At 47.2% G+C, this 25,627-nt stretch overlaps 1 pseudogene; it reads right to left on the bottom strand.

Moving 5' to 3' along the window:
• LOC139409587 (lipoma-preferred partner homolog) overlaps positions 1-25,627 on the bottom strand; it is a 526,233-nt pseudogene that overhangs the window by 370,243 nt on the left and 130,363 nt on the right.

Below are 25,627 nucleotides of genomic sequence, written 5' to 3'. Positions count from 1 at the left end.
CAGGTTACTGAGCTCGAGGGCTCCCTGAAGGCTAGTTAGCCTGCTGTCATAATCGTTTTCCAGGTTACTGAGCTCGAGGGCTCCCTGAAGGCTAGTTAGCCTGCTGTCATAATCGTTTGCCTGGTTATTGAGCTCAAGGGCTCCCTGAGGGCTAGTTAGCCTGATGTCATAATCGTTTTCCAGGTTACTGAGCTTGAGGGCTCCCTGAGGGCTAGTTAGCCTGATGTCATAATCGTTTTCCTGGTTATTGAGCTCAAGGGCTCCCTGAGGGCTAGTTAGCCTGATGTCATAATCGTTTTCCAGGTTACTGAGCTCGAGGGCTCCCTGAGGGCTAGTTAGCCTGATGTCATAATCGTTTTCCTGGTTATTGAGCTCAAGGGCTCCCTGAGGGCTAGTTAGCCTGATGTCATAATCGTTTTCCAGGTTACTGAGCTCGAGGGCTCCCTGAGGGCTAGTTAGCCTGATGTCATAATCATTTTCCTGGTTATTGAGCTCAATGGCTCCCTGAGGGCTAGTTAGCCTGCTGTCATAATCGTTTTCCAGGTTACTGAGCTCGAGGGCTCCCTGAGGGCTAGTTAGCCTGATGTCATAATCGTTTTCCAGGTTACTGAGTTCGAGGGCTCCCTGAGGGCTAGTTAGCCTGCTGTCATAACCGTTTCCCAGGTTACTGAGCTCGAGGGCTCCCTGAGGGCTAGTTAGCCTGCTGTCATAACCGTTTCCCAGGTTACTGAGCTTGAGGGCTTCCTGAGGGCTAGTTAGCCTGCTGTCATAACCGTTTCCCAGGTTACTGAGTTCGAGGGCTCCCTGAGGGCTAGTTAGCCTGCTGTCATAACTGTTTCCCAGGTTATTGATGTTTCTCTGGTTGTCTAACGGTGGTGTCTGTTCTGTCTCTGAGTGCATCCCAAATGACACCCTATGGGTTCCTGGTCAAAAGCAGTAAACTAAAATAGGGAATAGGGTGCCCCGTCTCATGACTAGGCCCTGTCTCATGGCTAGGCCCCGTCTCATGGCTAGGCCCCGTCTCATGGCTAGGCCCCGTCTCATGACTAGGCCCCGTCTCATGGCTAGGCCCCGTCTCATGGCTAGGCCCCGTCTCATGACTAGGCCCCGTCTCATAACTAGGCCCCGTCCCATGGCTAGGCCCCGTCTCATGGCTAGGCCCCGTCTCATGGCTAGGCCCCGTCTCATGGCTAGACCCCGTCTCATGGCTAGGCCGCGTCTCATGACTAGGCCCCGTCTCATGGCTAGGCCCCGTCTCATGGCTAGGCCCCGTCTCATGGCTAGGCCCCGTCTCATGACTAGGCCGCGTCTCATGACTAGGCCCCGTCTCATGACTAGGCCCCGTCTCATGGCTAGGCCCCGTCTCATGGCTAGACCCCGTCTCATAGCTAGACCCCGTCTCATGACTAGGCCCCGTCTCATGACTAGGCCCTGTCTCATGGCTAGACCCCGTCTCATGGCTAGACCCCGCCTCATGGCTAAACCCCGTCTCATAACTAGACCTCGTCTCATAGCTAGACCCCGTCTCATGACTAGACCCCGTCTCATGGCTAGACCCCGTCTCATGACTAGACCCCGTCTCATGACTAGACCCCGTCTCATGGCTAGACCCCGTCTCATGGCTAGACCCCGTCTCATGGCTAAACCCCGTCTCATAACTAGACCTCGTCTCATGGCTAGACCCAGTCTCATAGCTAGGCCCCGTCTCATGGCTAGGCCCCGTCTCATGGCTAGACCCCGTCTCATAACTAGACCCCGTCTCATGGCTAGACCCCGTCTCATGGCTAGACCCCGTCTCATGGCTAGACCCCGTCTCATGGCTAGACCCCGTCTCATGGCTAGACCCCGTCTCATGGCTAGACCCCGTCTCATGGCTAGACCCCGTCTCATGGCTAGACCCCGTCTCATGGCTAGACCCCGTCTCATGGCTAGACCCCGTCTCATGGCTAGACCCCGTCTCATAACTAGACCCCGTCTCATGGCTAGACCCCGTCTCATGGCTAGACCCCGTCTCATGGCTAGACCCCGTCTCATGGCTAGACCCCGTCTCATAACTAGACCCCGTCTCATGGCTAGACCCCGTCTCATGGCTAGACCCCGTCTCATGGCTAGACCCCGTCTCATAACTAGACCCCGTCTCATGGCTAGACCCCGTCTCATAACTAGACCCCGTCTCATGGCTAGACCCCGTCTCATAACTAGACCCCGTCTCATAACTAGACCTGTTCTACACAGCTGGGTTGTTTCCAAATGAGAATGCATCAGTCCAGCTGCTGTGGGAAGAAGGCATCATACCACATCATAACGTGTGTTCTCTCTCCTAGCATAATACTTCACACAGAAAACAGTCCAAAAGATCCTCATATTGACTGCTGACTGTCTCCAATTCTAGGCTATTTCTTGATTAAAACATAAAATACCTCAATGATGATCAAATACCCTTATGCCTAACAAAATGTAAACGACTATATCTAAGTTGCTATTCCCCAGGTCGTTCCTGTAAATGAGAATGTGTTCCCAGTCAACTTGCCGAGTAAAATAAGGCTTAAAATAAAAAATAAAAAAATGAACAAATAATTACAAATGCTGCCCTTGGCATTTGTTTTAGCAGCCTTCAAAGAATGTAGCATTCCCCAATGTATGAACTCAATGACTCCAAGCACTAAAAATACATTTAATTAGATGGTTATCGAACATACTGACAGTATTCCATTTATTTGTATCCCAAATTCCACCCTAATCCCTATATAGTTGCACTACAGTTGACCATGGCCACTCAAAAGTAGTGCACTATATAGGGAATAGGTTGGCATTTTGTATTCAGCCACAATGTATTCATATTGTACATTTACATCAGGGTACAAACACCCATTGTCTACAGAATGCAAACCAGGTGCTTTCTTACTTTTCTGTTGTTATCAACCGTAAGATCCACTTCCTGTTTTCAATGTTCCATCTGACTGGCTGTATCTGAAATGGCACCCTATTCGCTAGTAGTGCACTACAGTGCCCATTGACTCTGGTCAAAAGTAGTGCACTATATAGGGAACAGGGTACCGTTTGGGACACATCCATTGCACTATAATTATGCCTGGTTGGGTGTAGAAGAAACAATCAGGAGGTAACGATGCTCTTAACTCAACTACATTTGCATGAGTTGGAGATACTTGTCTAGTTAAATAAAAGGTTGAATTAAAAATGATTTAAAAAATAAATAAAAACTAAATCTGGATGTTATCATGATGACTATGAAAGCTTATCAAATGATACATGTTTAACAGCCAAAAACATGAACGCTAGTGTTTTCAGGTTGATTGTCCAATCAGAGATGGTCTAAATTATGAAGAAATACTAGTCTACATGTGTGGACCTGTGAGTCACCAATATGAACATGTATGTCTGTACCAACGTAAGTCACTTTGGATAAAATATGCTGAAATGGCAAACACATGTAACCATGAATTACATGCAGAACAAGGCATACAAGGTGTGACCCATGTCAGCTGTAGGGCGGTGTTTATACCCTGTAATGTAATAGCTGTAGGGCGGTGTTAATACCCTGTAATGTAGTGGCTGTAGAGCGGTGTTAATACCCTGTAATATAGTAGCTGTAGAGCGGTGTTTATACCCTGTAATGTAGTAGCTGTAGGGTTGTGTTTATACCCTGTAATGTAGTAGCTGTAGGGCAGTGTTTATACCCTGTAATGTAGTAGCTGTAGAGCGGTGTTAATACCCTGTAATGTAGTAGCTGTAGGGTTGTGTTTATACACTGTATTGTAGTAGCTGTAGGGCAGTGTTTATACCCTGTAATGTAGTGGTTGTAGGGCGGTGTTTATACCCTGTAATGTAGTGGCTGTAGAGCGGTGTTAATACCCTGTAATATAGTAGCTGTAGAGCGGTGTTTATACCCTGTAATGTAGTAGCTGTAGGGTTGTGTTTATACCCTGTAATGTAGTAGCTGTAGGGCAGTGTTTATACCCTGTAATGTAGTAGCTGTAGAGCGGTGTTTATACCCTGTAATATAGTAGCTGTAGGGCGGTGTTTATACCCTGTAATGTAGTAGCTGTAGGGCGGTGTTTATACCCTGTAATGTAGTAGCTGTAGAGCGGTGTTAATACCCTGTAATGTAGTAGGTGTAGGGTGGTGTTTATACCCTGTAATGTAGTAGCTGTAGGGCGGTGTTTATACCCTGTAATGTAGTAGCTGTAGGGCGGTGTTAATACCCTGTAATGAAGTAGCTGTAGGGCGGTGTTTATACCCTGTAATGTAGTATCTGTAGAGCGGTGTTAATACCCTGTAATGTAGTAGCTGTAGAGCGGTGTTTATACCCTGTAATGTAGTAGCTGTAGGGCGGTGTTTATACCCTGTAATGTAGTAGCTGTAGGGCGGTGTTTATACCCTGTAATGTAGTAGCTGTAGGGTTATGTTAATACCCTGTAATGTAGTAGCTGTAGGGCGGTGTTTATACCCTGTAATGTAGTAGCTGTAGGGTTATGTTAATACCCTGTAATGTAGTAGATGTTGGGTGGTGTTTATACCCTGTAATGTAGTAGCTGTAGGGTTGTGTTAATAACCTGTAATGTAGTAGCTGTAGGGCAGTGTTTATACCCTGTAATGTAGTAGCTGTAGGGTGGTGTTTATACCCTGTAATGTAGTGGTTGTAGAGCGGTGTTTATACCCTGTAATGTAGTAGCTGTAGAGCGGTGTTAATACCCTGTAATATAGTAGCTGTAGAGCGGTGTTTATACCCTGTAATGTAGTAGCTGTAGGTTTGTGTTTATACCCTGTAATGTAGTAGCTGTAGGGCAGTGTTTATACCCTGTAATGTAGTAGCTCTAGGGCGGTGTTTATACCCTGTAATGTAGTAGCTGTAGGGCGGTGTTTATACCCTGTAATGTAGTAGCTGTAGGGCGGTGTTAATACCCTGTAATGTAGTAGCTGTAGAGCGGTGTTTATACCCTGTAATGTAGTAGCTGTAGGGCGGTGTTAATACCCTGTAATGTAGTACCTGTAGGGCGGTGTTTATACCCTGTAATGTAGTAGCTATAGGGCGGTGTTTATACCCTGTAATGTAGTAGCTGTAGGGCGGTGTTTATACCCTGTAATGTAGTGGCTGTAGAGCGGTGTTAATACCCTGTAATGAAGTAGCTGTAGGGCGGTGTTTATACCCTGTAATGTAGTAGCTGTAGGGCGGTGTTAATACCCTGTAATGAAGTAGCTGTAGGGCGGTGTTAATACCCTGTAATGTAGTACCTGTAGGGCGGTGTTTATACCCTGTAATGTAGTACCTGTAGGGCGGTGTTTATACCCTGTAATGTAGTAGCTGTAGGGCGGTGTTAATACCCTGTAATGTAGTACCTGTAGGGCGGTGTTTATACCCTGTAATGTAGTGGCTGTAGAGCGGTGTTTATACCCTGTAATGTAGTAGCTGTAGGGCGGTGTTTATACCCTGTAATGTAGTAGCTGTAGGGCGTTGTTTATACCCTGTAATGTAGTGGCTGTAGAGCAGTGTTAATACCCTGTAATGTAGTGGCTGTAGAGTGGTGTTTATTCCCTGTAATGTAGTGGCTGTAGAGCAGTGTTAATACCCTGTAATGTAGTGGCTGTAGAGTGGTGTTTATTCCCTGTAATGTAGTGGCTATAGAGCTGTGTTTATACCCTGTAGAGGGGTGTTCATACCCTGTAGAGCAGTGTTTATACCCTGTAGAATGGTGCTTATCCCCTGTAGAGCAGTGTTTATACCCTGTAGAGCGGTGTTTATACCCTGTAATGTAGTGGCTGTAGAGTGGTGTTTATACCCTGTAGAGTGGTGTTTATACCCTGTAGAGGGGTGATTATACCCTGTAGAGTGGTGTTTATACCCTGTAGAGTGGTGTTTATACCCTGTAGAGCGGTGTTTATACCCTGTAGAGCAGTGTTTATACCCTTTAGAGCGGTGTTTATACCCTGTAGAGTAGTGTTTATACCCTGTAGAGCGGTGTTTATACCCTGTAGAGGGGTGTTTATACCCTGTAGAGCGGTGTTTATACCCTGTAGAGGGGTGATTATACCCTGTAGAGCGGTGTTTATACCCTGTAGTGTAGTGGCTGTAGAGCGGTGTTTATACCCTGTAGAGCGGTGTTTATACCCCGTACAGCGGTGTTCATACCCCGTAGAGCGGTGTTTATACCCTGTAGAGCGGTGTTCATACCCTGTAACGTAGCGGTTTATTGAACACGATTCAACTCCAGGCCATACCCTCTCCAGTCTTAGAGAAATGTGATTTCAGCTGAGAGGGGGGTTAGCTCTGATACCGAGCAGTTTTAAACATGCATTTGACCTTGAACGAGACTGCAACGGGGTGGAGATGGGTCAAAGAGAGAATAATCCAAGGCTGGAAATGCTACTTTGCTTACAGAGATTCAGTAATTGGGATGAAAGAACAACTACGTCACTGAAGGAGATAAGAAACTCGTAGAGGGAATAAACATTTGACTGAATGAGAGAGATAATTCAGAACACAGCCACAGACCGAGCACAGTAGCACTATCACGGTGTGTGTGTGTGTGTGTGTGTGTGTGTGTGTGTGTGTGTGTGTGTGTGTGTGTGTGTGTGTGTGTGTGCGTGCATATGTATCTGTGGGTATTCCTGTTACCGTGTGGTCATATTCAAAATATGGATATTATGCAAGGCAGTCTGAAGGCAGTCTGAAGGCAGTCTGAAGGCAGTCTGAAGGCAGTCTGAGGCTGTCTGAAGGCAGTCTGAAGGCAGTCTGAAGGCAGTCTGAAGGCAGTCTGAGGCAGTCTGAGGCAGTCTGAGGCAGTCTGAAGGCAGTCTGAAGGCAGTCTGAGGCAGTCTGAGGCAGTCTGAGGCAGTCTGAAGGCAGTCTGAGGCAGTCTGAGGCAGTCTGAAGGCAGTCTGAAGGCAGTCTGAAGGCAGTCTGAAGGCAGTCTGAAGGCAGTCTGAGGGCAGTCTGAGGCAGTCTGAAGGCAGTCTGAAGGCAGTCTGAGGCAGTCTGAAGGCAGTCTGAGGCAGTCTGAAGGCAGTCTGAAGGCAGTCTGAAGGCAGTCTGAGGCAGTCTGAAGGCAGTCTGAAGGCAGTCTGAGGCAGTCTGAGGCAGTCTGAGGCAGTCTGAAGGCAGTCTGAAGGCAGTCTGAGGCAGTCTGAGGCAGTCTGAGGCAGTCTGAGGCAGTCTGAAGGCAGTCTGAGGCAGTCTGAGGCAGTCTGAAGGCAGTCTGAAGGCAGTCTGAAGGCAGTCTGAAGGCAGTCTGAGGGCAGTCTGAGGCAGTCTGAAGGCAGTCTGAGGCAGTCTGAAGGCAGTCTGAAGGCAGTCTGAGGCAGTCTGAAGGCAGTCTGAGGCAGTCTGAAGGCAGTCTGAGGCAGTCTGAAGGCAGTCTGAGGCAGTCTGAAGGCAGTCTGAGGCAGTCTGAAGGCAGTCTGAGTCAGTCTGAGGCAGTCTGAGGCAGTCTGAGGCAGACAGACTGAGGCAGTCTGAAGGCAGTCTGGCAGTCTGAAGGCAGTCTGAAGGCAGTCTGAGGCAGTCTGAAGGCAGTCTGGCAGTCTGAAGGCAGTCTGAGGCAGTCTGAAGGCAGTCTGAGGCAGTCTGAAGGCAGTCTGAGGCAGTCTGAAGGCAGTCTGTTTGAGGTAATATGTTTTAAAAAGGAAAAGTACATGTCCTGGTTTGACTGTGTTTGTTACCCAGCAACATGACTGTTAGTATAACCATTAGCAGAAGTGTGAACCACAAAGACCCAGGAAACCTTAGCAGCGAGAGACAGACACAGCGAGGCTTCCTGAAGGGCCCCTTACTGGAAGATAAAGAACCATATTCATAGGCTTTGTCCCAAATGGCACCCTAGGCTCTGGTCAAAAGTAGGGCACTAGATAGGGAATAGGGCTCTGGTCAAAAGTAGGGCACTAGGATAGGGAATAGTGCTCTGGTCTAAAGTAGGGCACTAGATAGGGAATAGGGCTCTGGTCTAAAGTAGGGCACGAGATAGGGAATAGGGCTCTGGTCAAAAGTAGGGCACTAGATAGGGAATAGGGCTCTGGTCTAAAGTAGGGCACGAGATAGGGAATAGGGCTCTGGTCAAAAGTAGGGCACTAGATAGATAATAGGGTGCCATTGGGCATGCCGATATAGAGGAGGGCTATGGTTCCAGAAACCTCAGTGTATTACCGACATTGGTTGAAAAAAATCAAATAAAATAGGACCATTAGTAATTTAGGTTAAACAGGAAGCTGAATGCCGTGTGAATGCCGTTACTGAGACGTTTTCTGTTGACCCTCAAACGTCACGTTCAAGTCATGCGCGTGCATCCCGACATCAAAATGCTCCGTAGCAGGATAGCTAACGCTGAGGACCTTGACAGACTGACGTAGCAGGATAGGCAACGCTGAGGACCTTGACGGGCTGACGTAGCAGGATAGCTAACGCTGAGGACCTTGACGGACTGACGTAGCAGGATAACTAACGCTGAGGACCTTGACGGACTGACGTAGCAGGATAGCTAACGCTGAGGACCTTGACGGACTGACGTAGCAGGATAGCTAACGCTGGGGACCTTGACGGACTGACGTAGCCGGATAGCTAACGCTGAGAACCTTGACGGACTGACGTAGCAGGATAGCTAACGCTAGGGACCTTGACGGACTGACGTAGCAGGATAGCTAACGCTGAGGACCTTGACGAACTGATGTAGCAGGATAGCTAACGCTGAGGACCTTGACGGACTGACTTAGCAGGATAGCTAACGCTGGGGACCTTGACGGACTGACTTAGCAGGATAGCTAACGCTGGGGACCTTGACGGACTGACGTAGCAGGATAGCTAACGCTGAGGACCTTGACGGACTGATGTAGCAGGATAGCTAACGCTGAGGACCTTGACGGACTGACGGCTATAGCTATGTTCAACAAGTATGTTATTCGTCTCGCTGTGTCTAGCTTCTATTTGGGATATTTCACCTTGTGGCTTCGATGGCCTTGATCTAAACATGTCCAGGTGGCTCCGAAGGCCTTGATCTAAACATGTCCAGGTGGCTTGGAAGGCCCTGATCTAAACATGTCCAGGTTGCTTGGAAGGCCCTGATCTAAACATGTCCAGGTGGCTCCGAAGGCCTTGATCTAAACATGTCCAGGTGGCTTTGAAGACCCTGATCTAAACATGTCCAGGTGGCTCCGAAGGCCTTGATCTAAACATGTCCAGGTGGCTTGGAAGGCCCTGATCTAAACATGTCCAGGTGGCTTGGAAGGCCTTGATCTAGACAAGTCCTATGTACAGTGGCTTGCGAAAGTCTTCACCCCCCCTGGCATTTTTTCCTATTTTGTTGCCTTACAACCTGGAATTCAAATTGATTTGGGGGGGGTTTGTATCATGTGATTTAAACAACATGCCTACCACTTTGAACGTGCAAAATATGTTTTATTGTGAAACAAATAAGAAATAAGACAAAAAAACTGGAAACTTGAGTGTGCATAACTATTCACCCCCCCCAAAGTCAATACTTTGTAGAGCCACCTTTTGCAGCAATTACAGCTGCAAGTCTCTTGGGCTCTGCCTCTATAAGCTTGGCACATCTAGCCACTGGGATTGTTGCCCGTTCTTCAAGGCAAAACTGGTCCAGCTCCTTCAAGTTGGATGGGTTCCTGCTGGTGTACAGCAATATTTAAATCATACCACAGATTATCAATTGGATTGAGGTCTGGGCTTTGACTAGGCTTTTAAATGTTTCCCCGTAAACCACTCGAGTTTTGCTTTAGCAGTATGCTTTAGGGTCATTGTCCTGCTGGAAGGTGAACCTCCAATCCCAGTCTAAAATCTCTGGAAAACTGAAACAGGTTCCCTTCAAGAATTTCCCTGTATTTAGCTCCCTCCATCATTCCTTCAATTCTGACCAGTTCCCCAGTCCCTGCCGATAAAAAACATCCCCACAGGATGATGCTGTCACCACCATGCTTCAATGTGGGGATGGTGTTCTCAGGGAAATGAGAGGTGTTGGGTTTGCGCCAGACATAGCGTTTTCCTTGATAGCCAAAAAGCTCAATTTTAGTCTAATCTGACCAGAGTACCTTCTACCATATGTTTGGGGAGTCTCCCACATGCCTTTTTTTCTTATTTTTTTCTTTAAGTAATGGCTTTTTTCTGGCCAGTCTTCCGTAAAGCCACTCTTTCGTTGGCTGGCCCTCGCTTCATATTCATCGCCAAACCCACTGGCTCCAGGTCATCTACAGTATGGCTTTGCTAGGTAAAGTCCCCCCTTATCTCAGCTCACTGGTCACCATAGCAGCACCCACCTGTAGCACGCGCTCCAGCGGGTACTGGTCACTGGTCACCCCCAAAGCCAATTCCTCCTTTGGCTGCCTTTCCTTCCATTTCTCTGCTGCCAATGACTGGAACGAACTGCAAAAATCAATTAAGCTGGAGACTCATATCTCCCTCACTAACTTCAAGCACCAACTGTTAGAGCAGCTCACAGATCACTACTCCTGTAAATAGCCCATCTGTAAATAGCCCATCCAACTACCTCATCCCATACTGTTATTGTATTGCTCCTTTGCACCCCAGTATCTCTACTTTCATCTTCTGCACATCTATCACTCCAGTGTTTGCTATGTTGCAATTATTTCGCCACCATGGCCTATTTATTGCCACTGTATATAGACTTATTCTACTGTGTTATTGACTGTACGTTTGTTTATTCCATGTGTAACTCTGTGTTGTTTTTGTCTGTGTTGTTTTTGTTGCGCCGTTTTGCTTTATCTTGGCCAGGTCGCAGTTGTAAATGAGAACTTGTTCTCAACTGGCCTAACCGGTTAAATAAAGGTGAAATTAAATTAAATAAAAATGCATCTCACATCTAAAGCCACAGAAACCTGCTCTGAGGAAGTCAGTCTCCCGTTTGCTTAAGAGTCAAATCCTTTCCAAATTCTCTTACACAAAGCTTTCAGAACTGGTTTGACTTTGGAGGTTGATTCATTTCATCTATAGAGGAGTATTATTAGGTTGTTGTTCTGTCTTTCACTCACTAATTGGCTCATAGCGGCTCTGTTCTATAGCGGTTTCCATAGTAACAGCGTGTGTTGTTGTTGTTTTTTTTCTTCTTATAAAGCTAACTGATTAGAAATATGACTAATATGAGTACAGGTGAACCAAGTATGGAACCAACAGGTCCCCCAAGTCATAAGACTACTAGTCCGGGTAGACTACTAGTCCGGGTAGACTACTAGTCCGGGTAGATATTGGATTAAATATTTGACAATCTGCATTGACCCTTTTTGCACAATTATTTTTTGGGGAGACTCATCACACATAACCCGGTACAATAACTCAGTACTGGTACCCTGTGTATATAACCATGTCATTACCTCATACCTTCATGACTCATCACATACAATGCTGCTACTGTTTATTATCTTCCACATTATTCCTAGTCATATCTACCTCAATTACCTCGTACCCCTGCCCATATCTACCTCAATTACCTCGTACCCCTGCCCATATCTACCTCAATTACCTCGTACCCCTGCCCATATCTACCTCAATTACCTCGTACCCCTGCCCATATCTACCTCAATTACCTCGTACCCCTGCCCATATCTACCTCAATTACCTCGTACCCCTGCCCATATCTACCTCAATTACCTCGTACCCCTGCCCATATCTACCTCAATTACCTCGTACCCCTGCCCATATCTACCTCAATTACCTCGTACCCCTGCCCATATCTACCTCAATTACCTCGTACCCCTGCCCATATCTACCTCAATTACCTCGTACCCCTGCCCATATCTACCTCAATTACCTCGTACCCCTGCCCATATCTACCTCAATTACCTCGTACCCCTGCCCATATCTACCTCAATTTCCTCGTACCCCTGCCCATATCTACCTCAATTACCTCGTACCCCTGCCCATATCTACCTCAATTACCTCGTACCCCTGCACATATCTACCTCAATTACCTCGTACCCCTGCCCATATCTACCTCAATTACCTCGTAGCCCTGCACATATCTACCTTAATTACCTCGTACTCCTGCACATATCTACCTCAATTACCTCGTACCCCTTCACATATCTACCTCAATTACCTCAAACCCCTGTACATCTACTCAGTACAGTTACCCTGTGTATATAACCATGTTATTACGTCATACCCCAGTACATCTACTCCATACTGGTACCCTGTGTATATAACCATGTTATTACCTCATACCCCTGTACATCTAATCCATACTGGTACCCTGTGTATATAACCATGTTATTACCTCATACCCCTGTACATCTAATCCATACTGGTACCCTGTGTATATAACCATGTTATTACCTCATACCCCAGTACATCTACTCCATACTGGTACCCTGTGTATATAACCATGTTATTACCTCATACCTCGTACATCTAATCCATACTGGTACCCTGTGTATATAACCATGTTATTACCTCATACCCCTGTACATCTAATCCATACTGGTACCCTGTGTATATAACCATGTTATTACCTCATACCCCAGTACATCTACTCCATACTGGTACCCTGTGTATATAAACATGTTATTACCTCATACCCCTGTACAATAACTCAGTACAGCTACCCTGTGTATATAACCATGTTATTACCTCATACCTCTGCACATCTACTCAGTACAGCTACCCTGTGTATATAAACATGTTATTACCTCATACCCCTGTACAATAACTCAGTACAGTTACCCTGTGTATATAACCATGTTATTACCTCATACCCCTGCACATCTACTCAGTACAGCTACCCTGTGTATATAACCATGTTATTACCTCATACCCCTGTACAATAACTCAGTACAGCTACCCTGTGTATATAACCATGTTATTACCTCATACCCCTGCACATCTACTCAGTACAGCTACCCTGTGTATATTACCATGTTATTACCTCATACCCCTGCACATCTACTCCGTACAGCTACCCTGTGTATATAACCTAGTTATTGTTACTCATGGCGTATTAATTATTACTTTTCAATTATTTCCTGTATTTTCTTTCCCTCTCAACATTTCTTGATATTTGCATTAACATGTTATTAATTAAGGCAACTCTATTTTGGTATTTTTCAAACAGACTTAAAAAGATGAATTCAAGGTCAGAGGTTTTTTTTTGTTTGTTTACACAGCCCTTGGATTTCTTAATTGGCAAAAGGGAGGAGTATGGTGTTGTCTTTCATATAAGGTCATGGAAAGGTCATGTAAAGGTCATGTGACTGGGGGATACATAGGAGGTCTCAGCCCCTGGATACAATAAAAAAAAAAAAAACATCCAACTTTATTGTCCACAGTCACAGCGAACAACAGAAATGAATATTCTGCTCTCTTCATTTCTCAACTCCCCAGACACACCACACAGATACGCAGTAGAAAGGAGTACAGGGGTAAGAATGCCATGCAGCACCCCTGGGTGGTAGAGCATGTTGTGGGGTTAAGGGCCTTGATCAAGGGACCAACGGGATTCTTGTTAGGATATGAACCCCTAGATCAATCCCCCCCCACACACACACACACACACAGCGCCCGGCCGGATTTGAACAGGCAACCCAGACGTCTACAGGCCCAACTCCTACCACCCTGTTTGACCCTTGACCCTTGATTGTGGCCTACGAACATGCACCCCTTTTATCAGTGTCTGAATCCCCGTCTCTTACCTCCAGCAAGGTCAATGGGGTCTCCCGTCTTGTAGGGGTTGAACTGGGGCTTCGGGGCCACCACAGGGCCAAACTTTTTAGGGGTCTGTTTCTGGGAAACAGAGATACTAGGGACGCCCATGGCAGGGGTGGTCTCCATCCGGGCTTTCACCTGAACCTCTCCTTCACCGGTCCACATGGTTCTACAGAGGACAAGGAAAAGAAGAGGAGGAAGGTTAGGACATAGTTTTTAGATGTCATAGTTTACAACGGTTCTGCAGAGGAAGAGGAGGAAGAGGAGGAAGGGCAAAGGAAGAAGAGGAAGCGTTAATAGCCAGGTGAGGTCACTCTCCCCATGTGATACAGAACATACACTATATATACAGCAGTATGAGGACACCCCTTCAAATTAGTGGATTCGGCTATTTCAGCCACACACGTTGCTGGCAGGTGTATTAAACCGTGCACACAGCCATGCAATCTCCATAGACAAACATTGGCAGCAGAATGGCCTTACTGAAGAGCTCAGTGACTTTCAACATGGCAGCATCATAGGATGCCACAATTCCAACAAGTTAGTTTATCAAATTGCTGCCCTGTTAGAGCTGCCCTGGTCAAATGTAAGTGGTGTTATTGTGAAGTGGAAACGTCTAGGAGCAACAACAGCTCAGCTGTGAAGTGTACTCAAAGCAGACCAACTGTCAAGTGTCTTCACTGACATTTTCAACCTCTCCCTGACTGAGTCTGTAATACCTACATGTTTCAAGCAGACTACCATAGCCCCTGTGCCCAAGGAAGTGAAGGTAACCTGGCCTAAATGACTACTGACCCATAGCACTCACGTCTGTAGCCATGAAGTGCTTTGAAAGGCAGGTCATGACTCACATCAACACCATCCTCCATGATACTATAGACCCACTCCAATTCACATACCACTCCACACTGCCTTTTCCCACCTGGACAAAAGGAACACCTATGTGAGAATGCTGTTCATTGACTACAGTTCAGCGTTCAACACCACAGTGTCCTCAAAGCTCATCACTAAGCTAAGGACCCTGGGACTAAACTCCTCTCTCTGCAACTGGATCCTGGACTTCCTGATGGGAAGTGGTGAGGGTAGGAAACAACACATCTGTCACACTGATCCTCAACACTGGGGCCCCTCAGGGGTGTGTACTTAGTCCCCTCCTGTACTCCCTGTTCACCCTACGTGGCCAAACACGAAACACCATCATTAAGTTTGCTGACGACACAACAGTGGTTGGCCTGATCACTGACAACAACGAGACAGCCTATAGGGAGGAGGTCAGAGACCTGGCCGTGTGGTGCCAGGACATCAACCTCTCCCTCAATGTGAGCACGACAAAGGAGATGATTGTGGACTATAGGAAAAAGAGGACCGAACAGGCCCCCATTCGCATCGACGGGGCTGCAGTGGAGCAGGTTGAGAGCTTCACATTCCTTGTTGTCCACATCACTAACAAACTAACATGGTCCAAGCACACCATGACAGTTGTGAAGCGGGCACAACAAAACCCATTCCCCCTCAGGAGACTGAACATATTTGGCATGGGTCCTCAGATCCTCAAAATATTCTAGAGCTGCAACATCGAGAGCATCCTGACTGGTTGTATCACCGCCTGGTATGGTAAGGCACTACAGAGGGTAGTGAGTACAACCCAGTACATCACTGGGGCCAAGCTTCCTGCCATCCAGGACCTTTGTACCAGGCGGTGTCAGAGGAAGGCCCTAAAAATTGTTAAAGACTCCAGTCATCCTAGTCACAGACTGTTTTCTCTGCTACCGCACGGCGAGCGGTACTGGAGCACCAAGTCTAGGTCCAAGAGGCTCCTTAACAGCTTCTTCCCCCAAGCCATAAGACTGCTGAACAATTAATAAAATGTCTACCCGGACTATTTACAATGACCCCCCTCCCCTATGAATTTACACTGCTGCTACTCGCTGTTTATTATCTATGCAGAGTCACTGTATTCGGCACATGTGACAAATAAAGTCGGATTTGATGTCGTGTACCATTGGAGTCCGTTTGATCGATGATTGACAAGGACAGTGGCAGAGTGCTAAACGGAACAATGTGGGATCCAGCCAGTAAAAGCATCAGTATGGTGTAAGATCAACCTCTGTGTCCATAATTGAAGCATTCCAAATGGACATATTGAAGCATTCCAAATGGACATATTGAAGCATTCCAAATGGACATATTGAAGCATTCCAAATGGACATATTGAAGCATTCCAAATGGACATATTGAAGCATTCCAAATGGACATATTGAAGCATTCCAAATGGACATATTGAAGCATTCCAAATGGACATATTGAAGCATTCCAAATGGACATATTGAAGCATTCCAAATGGACATATTGAAGCATTCCAAATGGACATATTGAAGCATTCCAAATGGACATATTGAAGCATTCCAAATGGACATATTGAAGCATTCCAAATGGACATATTGAAGCATTCCAAATGGACATATTGAAGCATTCCAAATGGACATATTGAAGCATTCCAAATGGACATATTGAAGCATTCCAAATGGACATATTGAAGCATTCCAAATGGACATATTGAAGCATTCCAAATGGACATATTGAAGCATTCCAAATGGACATATTGAAGCATTCCAAATGGACATATTGAAGCATTCCAAATGGACATATTGAAGCATTCTGAAATGGACATATTGAAGCATTTTGAAATTGACATATTGAAGCACTCTGAAATTGACATATTGAAGCACTCTGAAATTGACATATTGAAGCATTCCAAATGGACATATTGAAGCATTCTGAAGCATTCTAAAATGGACATATTGAAGCATTCTGAAGCATTCTAAAATGGACATATTGAAGCATTCTAAAATGGACATATTGAAGCATTCTGAAATGGACATATTGAAGCATTCTGAAGCATTCTGAAATGGACATATTGAAGCATTCTAAATGGACATAATGAAGCATTCTGAAATGGACATATTGAAGCATTCTGAAGGGACATTTCATTCTTCCTGGTTGACTGGTCCAATGGTTTCCATAGTGATTTTATGCTTCAAAAAGAAGTTTATGAAAGTTGAAAGTTGAAAGTTTATGTCTCAAAAATTTGACCTGCATATGGACATTTGAAACGCAATGAACTGTTGACGATTAATTTATTTTAATTAACCTTTATATAACAAGGCAAGTCAGTTAAGAACAAATTCATATTTACAATGATGGCCTAGGAACAGTGGGTTAACTGACTTGTTCAGGGGCAGAACAACAGATTTGTACCTTGTCAGCTAGGGGATTTGATCAATCAAACCTTTCGCTTACTAGTGCAACGCTCTAACCACTAGGCCACCCTGCCGTCCCTACACTCTAACCACTAGGCTAACCTGCCGTCCCTACACTCTAACCACTAGGCCACCCTGCCGTCCCTACACTCTAACCACTAGGCCACCCTGCAGTCCCTACGTTCTAACCACTAGGCTAACCTGTTGCCAATGACAAACAAAGCTTTTAAAAATCTGTTCCACAAGCCACTGTCCTAGGATGCAAGCCACTGTCCTAGGATTCAAGCCACTGTCCTAGGATTCAAACCACTGTCCTAGGTTTCAAGCCACTGTCCTAGGATTCAAGCCACTGTCCTAGGATTCAAGCCACTGTCCTAGGATTCAATCCACTGTCCTGGGATTCAAACCACTGTCCTAGGATTCAAACCACTGTCCTAGGTTTCAAGCCACTGTCCTGGGATTCAAGCCACTGTCCTGGGATTCAAGCCACTGTCCTAGGATTCAAACCACTGTTCTAGGATTCAAACCACTGTCCTAGGATTCAAGCCACTGTCCTAGGATTCAAGTCACTGTCCTAGGATTCAAGCCACTGTCCTGGGATTCAAACCACTGTCCTAGGTGTCAAGCCACTGTCCTGGGTTTCAAGCCACTGTCCTGGGTTTCAAGCCACTGTCCTAGGATTCAAGCCACTGTCCTAGGTGTCAAGCCACTGTCCTGGGTTTCAAGCCACTGTCCTAGGATTCAAGCCACTGTCCTAGGTTTCAAGCCACTGTCCTGGGTTTCAAGCCACTGTCCTAGGATTCAAGCCACTGTCCTAGGATTCAAGCCACTGTCTTAGGTTTCAAGCCACTGTCCTGGGTTTCAAGCCACTGTCCTAGGATTCAAGCCACTGTCCTAGGATTCAAGCCACTGTCCTGGGTTTCAAGCCACTGTCCTAGGATTCAAGACACTGTCCTGGGTTTCAAGCCACTGTCCTGGGTTTCAAGCCACTGTCCTAGGATTCAAGCCACTGTCCTAGGTTTCAAGCCACTGTTTCAAGTAACTCATTTTAAAGAACATGAGATACACTTGTGTTTGTGTCATTGTCAGGCCTGATTGAAGATCAAACTCTCAAATGACGGATTGAAAACTTCCACCTCTGTAATGACAATGTACATTTTTCCTTGAGTCCCAAACCAGTTCTAATCTGATCCTGGAGGAGGATGAGGAGGACGAGGAGGATGAGGATGAGGAGGAGGAGAATGAGGATGAGGATGAGGAGGATGAGGAGGAGGATGAGGAGGACGAGGAGGATGAGGAGGATGAGGAGAAGGACGAGGACGTGGAGGAGGACGAGGAGGAGGACGAGGACAAGGATGAGGAGGATGAGGAGGACGAGGAGAAGGACGAGGACGAGGAGGATGAGGAGGACGAGGAGAAGGACGAGGAGGAGGAGGACGAGGAGGAGGAGGACGAGGACGAGGAGGAGGAGGAGGACGAGGAGGAGGACAAGGAGGAGGAGGACGAGGACGAGGATGAGGAGGACGAAGATGAGGAGGAGGAGGACGAGGACAAGGAGGAGGAGGAGGACGAGGGTGGGTTCTGATGGAGGGAGGCACCTGGATCCTGGCCAGAGGCCTACACTGGCACAGCCTTATTCCACCGAGACAGGAGGAGCCACACCAATCACTCTCTTCCCAGAACACGGGCCCTACCTACCCTAGGGCAGTTAGTTAGTCCCACTGGTGGTCAGTAGAGAGGAACACTTTAGGGTTGTATTTTATCTGAGAGTCAGCATGATGTCATTAAGCAGGTCAGCTTAAAAACACCTGCTTACTGACCTGCTTAGTATGAAACTCAAGATGTTGTGAGGCGTCATCTCATACTATGATGGATGAGGGAGACAGAGGGAGGTTAGAGAGAGAGAGAGAGAGAGAGAGACACAGAGAGACACAGAGAGAGATGGAGGGAGAGAAAGAGAGAGAGAGAGAGAGAGAGAGACAGAGAGACAGAGAGAGAGATGGAGGGAGAGAGATGGAGAGTGGGAAAGAACGAGAGGGAGAGAGAGACGGAGAGAGTGAGAGAAGGAGAGAGTGAGAGAAAGAGAGAGTGACAGAACGAGAGGGAGAGAGAGAGAGAGAGAGAGAGCACAACCAACACACCACGGGGCTGTCTGGATGACATGGAAAATAACTAAACGGTATCTACTGGGGGATCACATGTCAATAACCGCCCCAGCTATCAATCACGTCCTGAATAACTATATGAAGTGGAGGCTCTCTGTAGGTGTGTCTGAGGTGGTATGTTGCTTTCGTCCCAAATAGCACCCTATTCCTTACATAGTACACTTCTTTTTAGTAGCAGTCACAAGCCCACTCGCTGTGGGCCTGGTCTATAGTAGTGCACTATATAGGGAATAGGGCTCTGGTCTATAGTAGTGCCCTATATAGGGAATAGGGCTCTGGTCTATAGTAGTGCCCTATATAGGGAATAGGGCTCTGGTCTATAGTAGTGCACTATGTAGGGAATAGGGTGTTAGGGCTCTGAGCGAGAGAGGGAGAGAGAGAGAGAGAGAGAGAGAGGGGGAGAGTGAGAGAGAGGGAGAGGGAGAGAGAGAGAAGGAGAGGGAGAGAGAGGGAGAGAGAGGGGGGAGAGCGAGAGAGAGGGAGAAAGGGAGGAGAGAGAGAGGAGACCGAGAGAGAGAGAGAGAGAGAGAGAGAGAGAGAGAGAGAGAGAGAGAGAGAGAGAGAGGGAGAGACATGGAACCCAAAAGGGTTCAACATGGAACCCAAAAGCATTTTACCTGGAACCATAAAGGGTTCTCCTATGGGGACAGCCAAATAACCCTTTTAGGTTCTAGATAGCACCTTTTTTCCCCCCTGAAGAGTGTGGGGAATAGGGTGCCTTCTCGGACACAGCCTGGGAAAGGTTCCTCACATTGTAACGCCTAACGAAGTACACACAGGTTTGATGCAATAAAAGGACTAATAGAAATCAGATCTGGCCAATACAGATGCAGCCATCGGTCAAGTCCACAAAATAGAAAACGGTCATATGCAACGGCAACAGAAAGAACAGTTAAAAGGTGTCATTCTTAAGACTGAAAAGCCGTGTAATAACAGTCCCCTTGTGATAAATCAAACAGTAATCTAGTGATGCTGATACTGTCACTAACAATGACTTCCTGTGTTACTTGACAACATTATTCTCTTTAAAAAAAAAAAAATTTAAACCCAGAAATACCAGTTCAAGAGCGTAGGCTACTTCAAAGCAAAACCAATAAACATGCCGAGAAGAGACCTTGTGATTCTGATACTGTCCCTAACAATGACTTGCTGTGTTCCCAGGGGCCCTGAACGATGGTCCATCGTCAGAATATTATCCTAGTTGAGGATGACGTCAACCACTTGAGAACAACAACAAGATATGAAACCAAATATAAACACTGTTCTGGTAGATGAATACAAAACTGCCTATGACAGTGGTAAGCTAAAAGATTCAATAGAACAAAGATATAGAAATAAAATTATACACTAGATTCACCATGGGGGGAAACAACTAGATTCACCATGGGGGGAAACAACTAGATTCACCATGGGGGGAGACAACTAGATTCACCATGGGGGGAAACAACTAGATTCACCATGGGAGGAAACAACTAGATTCACCATGGGGGGAAACAACTAGATTCACCGGGGGGGAGAAACTAGATTCACCATGGGGGGAACCAACTAGATTCACCATGGGGGGAGACAACTAGATTCACCATGGGGGGAAACAACTAGATTCACCATGGGGGGAGGCAACTAGATTCACCATGGGGGGAAGCAACTAGATTCGCCATGGGGGGAACAGCTAGATTCACCATGGGGGGAACAACTAGATTCACCATGAGGGGAGGACCAACTAGATTCACCATGGGGGGAAACAACTAGATTCACCATGGGGGGATACAACTAGATTCACCATGGGGGAATACAACTAGATTCACCATGGGCGGAACCAACTAGATTCACCATGTGGGGAAACAACTAGATTCACCATGGGGGGAAACAACTAGATTCACCATGGGGGGAGACAACTAGATTCACCATGGGGGGAAACAACTAGATTCACCATGGGGGGAACCAACTAGATTCACCATGGGGGGAAACAACTAGATTCACCATGGGGGGAAACAACTAGATTCACCGGGGGGGAGAAACTAGATTCACCATGGGGGGAACCAACTAGATTCACCATGGGGGGAGACAACTAGATTCACCATGGGGGGAAACAACTAGATTCACCATGGGGGGAGGCAACTAGATTCACCATGGGGGGAAACAACTAGATTCGCCATGGGGGGAACAGCTAGATTCACCATGGGGGGAACAACTAGATTCACCATGAGGGGAGGACCAACTAGATTCACCATGGGGGGAGCAACTAGATTCACCATGGGGGGAAACAATTAGGTTCACCATGGAGGGAAACAACTAGATTCACCATGGGGGTAGGACCAACTAGATTCACCATGGGGGGAGACAACTAGATTCACCATGGGGGGAACAACTAGGTTCACCATGGAGGGAAACAACTAGATTCACCATGGGGGAAAACAGCTAGATTCACCGGGGGGAGGACAACTAGATTCACCATGGGGGGATCAACTTGATTCACCATGGGGGGAACAACTAGATCCACCATGGGGGGAAACAACTAGATTCACCATGGGGGGAGGACAACTAGATTCACCATGGGGGGAACAACTAGATTCACCATGGGGGGAAACAACTAGATTCACCATGGGGGTAGGACCAACTAGATTCACCATGGGGGGAGACAACTAGATTCACCATGGGGGGAAACAACTAGGTTCACCATGGGGGGAGACAACTAGATTCACCATGGGGGGAAACAACTAGATTCGCCATGGGGGGAGGACCAACTAGATTCACCATGGGGGGAAACAACTAGATTCACCATGGGGGGAAACAACTAGATTCACCATGAGGGGATACAACTAGATTCACCATGGGGGGAAACAACTAGATTCACCATGGGGGGAAACAACTAGATTCACCATGGGGGGAAACAACTAGATTCACCATGGGTGGAACCAACTAGATTCACCATGTGGGGAAACAACTAGATTCACCATGGGGGGAAACAACTAGATTCACCATGGGGGGAAACAACTAGATTCACCATGGGGGGAAACAACTAGATTCACCATGGGGGGAAACAACTAGATTCACCGGGGGGAGAAACTAGATTCACCATGGGGGGAACCAACTAGATTTCACCAATAGATTCACCATGGGGGGGATTCACCATGGGGGGAAACAACTAGATTCACCATGGGGGGAAACAACTAGATTCACCATGGGGGGAAACAACTAGATCACCAGGGGGAGAAACAACTAGATTCACCATGGGGGGAAACAACTAGATTCACCATGAGGGGGGACCAACTAGATTCACCATGGGGGGAGAACTAGATTCACCATGGGGGGAAACAACTAGGTTCACCATGGAGGGAAACAACTAGATTCACCAGAGGTTCACCATGGAGGGAAACAACTAGATTCACCATGGGGGAAAACCATCACCGGGGGGAGGGGAACAACTAGATCCACCATGGGGGGAAACAACTAGATTCACCATGGGGGGAAACAACTACATTCACCGGGGGGGAAACAACTAGATTGACCATGGGGGGGATTCACCACGGGGGGAAACAACTAGATTCACCATGGGGGGAAACAACTAGATTCACCATGGGGGGATACAATTAGATTCACCATGGGGGGAAACAACTAGATTCACCATGGGGGGGATTCACCATGGGGGTAGGACCAACTAGATTCACCATGGGGGGAGACAACTAGATTCACCATGGGGGGAAACAACTAGGTTCACCATGGGGGGAGACAACTAGATTCACCATGGGGGGAAACAACTAGATTCACCATGGGGGGAAACAACTAGATTCACCATGGGGGGAAACAACTAGAACCAACTAGATTCACCATGTGGGGAAACAACTAGATTCACCATGGGGGGAAACAACTAGATTCACCATGGGGGGAAACAACTAGATTCACCATGGGGGGAAAGAACTAGATTCACCATGGGGGGAGACAACTAGATTCACCATGGGGGGAAACAACTAGATTCACCATGGGGGAAACAACTAGATTCACCATGGGGGGGGGATTCACCATGGGGGGAAACAACTAGATTCACCGGGGGGGGGGGGGAACAACTAGATTCACCATGGGGGGGATTCACCATGGGGGAACAACTAGATTCACCATGGGGGGAAACAACTAGATTCACCATGGGGGGATCCAACTAGATTCACCATGGGGGGAAACAACTAGATTCACCATGGGGGGAAACAAATAGATTCACCATGGGGGGAGCAACTAGATTCGCTATGGGGGGAAACAACTAGATTCGCCATGGGGGAAACAACTAGATTCACCATGGGGGGAAACAACTAGATTCGCCATGGGGGGAGGACCAACTAGATTCACCATGGGGGGAAACAACTAGATTCACCATGGGGGGAAACAACTAGATTCACCATGGGGGGAGGACAACTAGATTCACCATGGGGGGAACAACTAGATTCACCATGGGGGGAAACAACTAGATTCACCATGGGGGAAACAACTAGATTCACCATGGGGGGAAACAACTAGATTCACCATGGGGGGAAACAACTAGATTCACCATGGGGGGGAAACAACTAGATTCACCATGGGGGGAAACAACTAGATTCACCATGGGGGGAAACAACTAGATTCACCATGGGGGGAAACAACTAGATTCACCATGGGGGGAAACAACTAGATTCACCGGGGGGGAGAAACTAGATTCACCATGGGGGGGATTCACCATGGGGGGAGACAACTAGATTCACCATGGGGGGAAACAGCTAGATTCACCATGGGGGGAGGCAACTAGATTCACCATGGGGGGAAACAACTAGATTCGCCATGGGGGGAAACAACTAGATTCACCATGGGGGGAACCAACTAGATTCACCATGGGGGGAACAACTAGATTCACCATGGGGGGAAACAACTAGATTCACCATGGGGGGAAACAACTAGATTCACCATGGGGGGAAACAACTAGATTCACCATGGGGGGAAACAACTAGATTCACCAGGGGGAGAAACAACTAGATTCACCATGGGGGGAAACAACTAGATTCACCATGAGGGGAGGACCAACTAGATTCACCATGGGGGGAGAACTAGATTCACCATGGGGGGAAACAACTAGGTTCACCATGGAGGGAAACAACTAGATTCACCATGGGGGGAAACAACTAGGTTCACCATGGAGGGAAACAACTAGATTCACCATGGGGGAAAACAGCTAGATTCACCGGGGGGAGGACAACTAGATTCACCATGGGGGGATCAACTTGATTCACCATGGGGGGAACAACTAGATCCACCATGGGGGGAAACAACTAGATTCACCATGGGGGGAAACAACTACATTCACCGGGGGGGAAACAACTAGATTGACCATGGGGGGAAACAACTAGATTCACCACGGGGGGAAACAACTAGATTCACCATGGGGGGAAACAACTAGATTCACCATGGGGGGATACAATTAGATTCACCATGGGGGGAAACAACTAGATTCACCATGGGGGGAAACAACTAGATTCACCATGGGGGTAGGACCAACTAGATTCACCATGGGGGGAGACAACTAGATTCACCATGGGGGGAAACAACTAGGTTCACCATGGGGGGAGACAACTAGATTCACCATGGGGGGAAACAACTAGATTCACCATGGGGGGAAACAACTAGATTCACCATGGGGGGAAACAACTAGATTCACCATGGGCGGAACCAACTAGATTCACCATGTGGGGAAACAACTAGATTCACCATGGGGGGAAACAACTAGATTCACCATGGGGGGAAACAACTAGATTCACCATGGGGGGAAAGAACTAGATTCACCATGGGGGGAGACAACTAGATTCACCATGGGGGGAAACAACTAGATTCACCATGGGGGAAACAACTAGATTCACCATGGGGGGAAACAACTAGATTCACCATGGCGGGAGGCAACTAGATTCACCATGGGGGGAAACAACTAGATTCACCATGGGGGGAAACAACTAGATTCACCGGGGGGGGGGGGAACAACTAGATTCACCATGGGGGGAAACAACTAGATTCACCATGGGGGAACAACTAGATTCACCATGGGGGGAAACAACTAGATTCACCATGGGGGGATCCAACTAGATTCACCATGGGGGGAAACAACTAGATTCACCATGGGGGGAAACAAATAGATTCACCATGGGGGGAGCAACTAGATTCGCTATGGGGGGAAACAACTAGATTCGCCATGGGGGAAACAACTAGATTCACCATGGGGGGAAACAACTAGATTCGCCATGGGGGGAGGACCAACTAGATTCACCATGGGGGGAAACAACTAGATTCACCATGGGGGGAAACAACTAGATTCACCATGGGGGGAGAAACTAGATTCACCATGGGGGGAAACAACTAGATTCACCATGGGGGGAAACAACTAGATTCACCATGGGGGGAAACAACTAGATTCACCATGGGGGGAGGACCAACTAGATTCACCATGGGGGGAGACAACTAGATTCACCATGGGGGGAGGACCAACTAGATTCACCATGGGGGGAAACAACTGGATTCACCAT

Source organism: Oncorhynchus clarkii, chromosome 5, assembly GCF_045791955.1.
Source record: "Oncorhynchus clarkii lewisi isolate Uvic-CL-2024 chromosome 5, UVic_Ocla_1.0, whole genome shotgun sequence".
Taxonomy (NCBI): Eukaryota; Metazoa; Chordata; class Actinopteri; order Salmoniformes; family Salmonidae; genus Oncorhynchus; species Oncorhynchus clarkii.
Note: the sequence above shows the minus strand (reverse complement) of the source record. Positions and strands in the feature narration are given on the sequence as shown.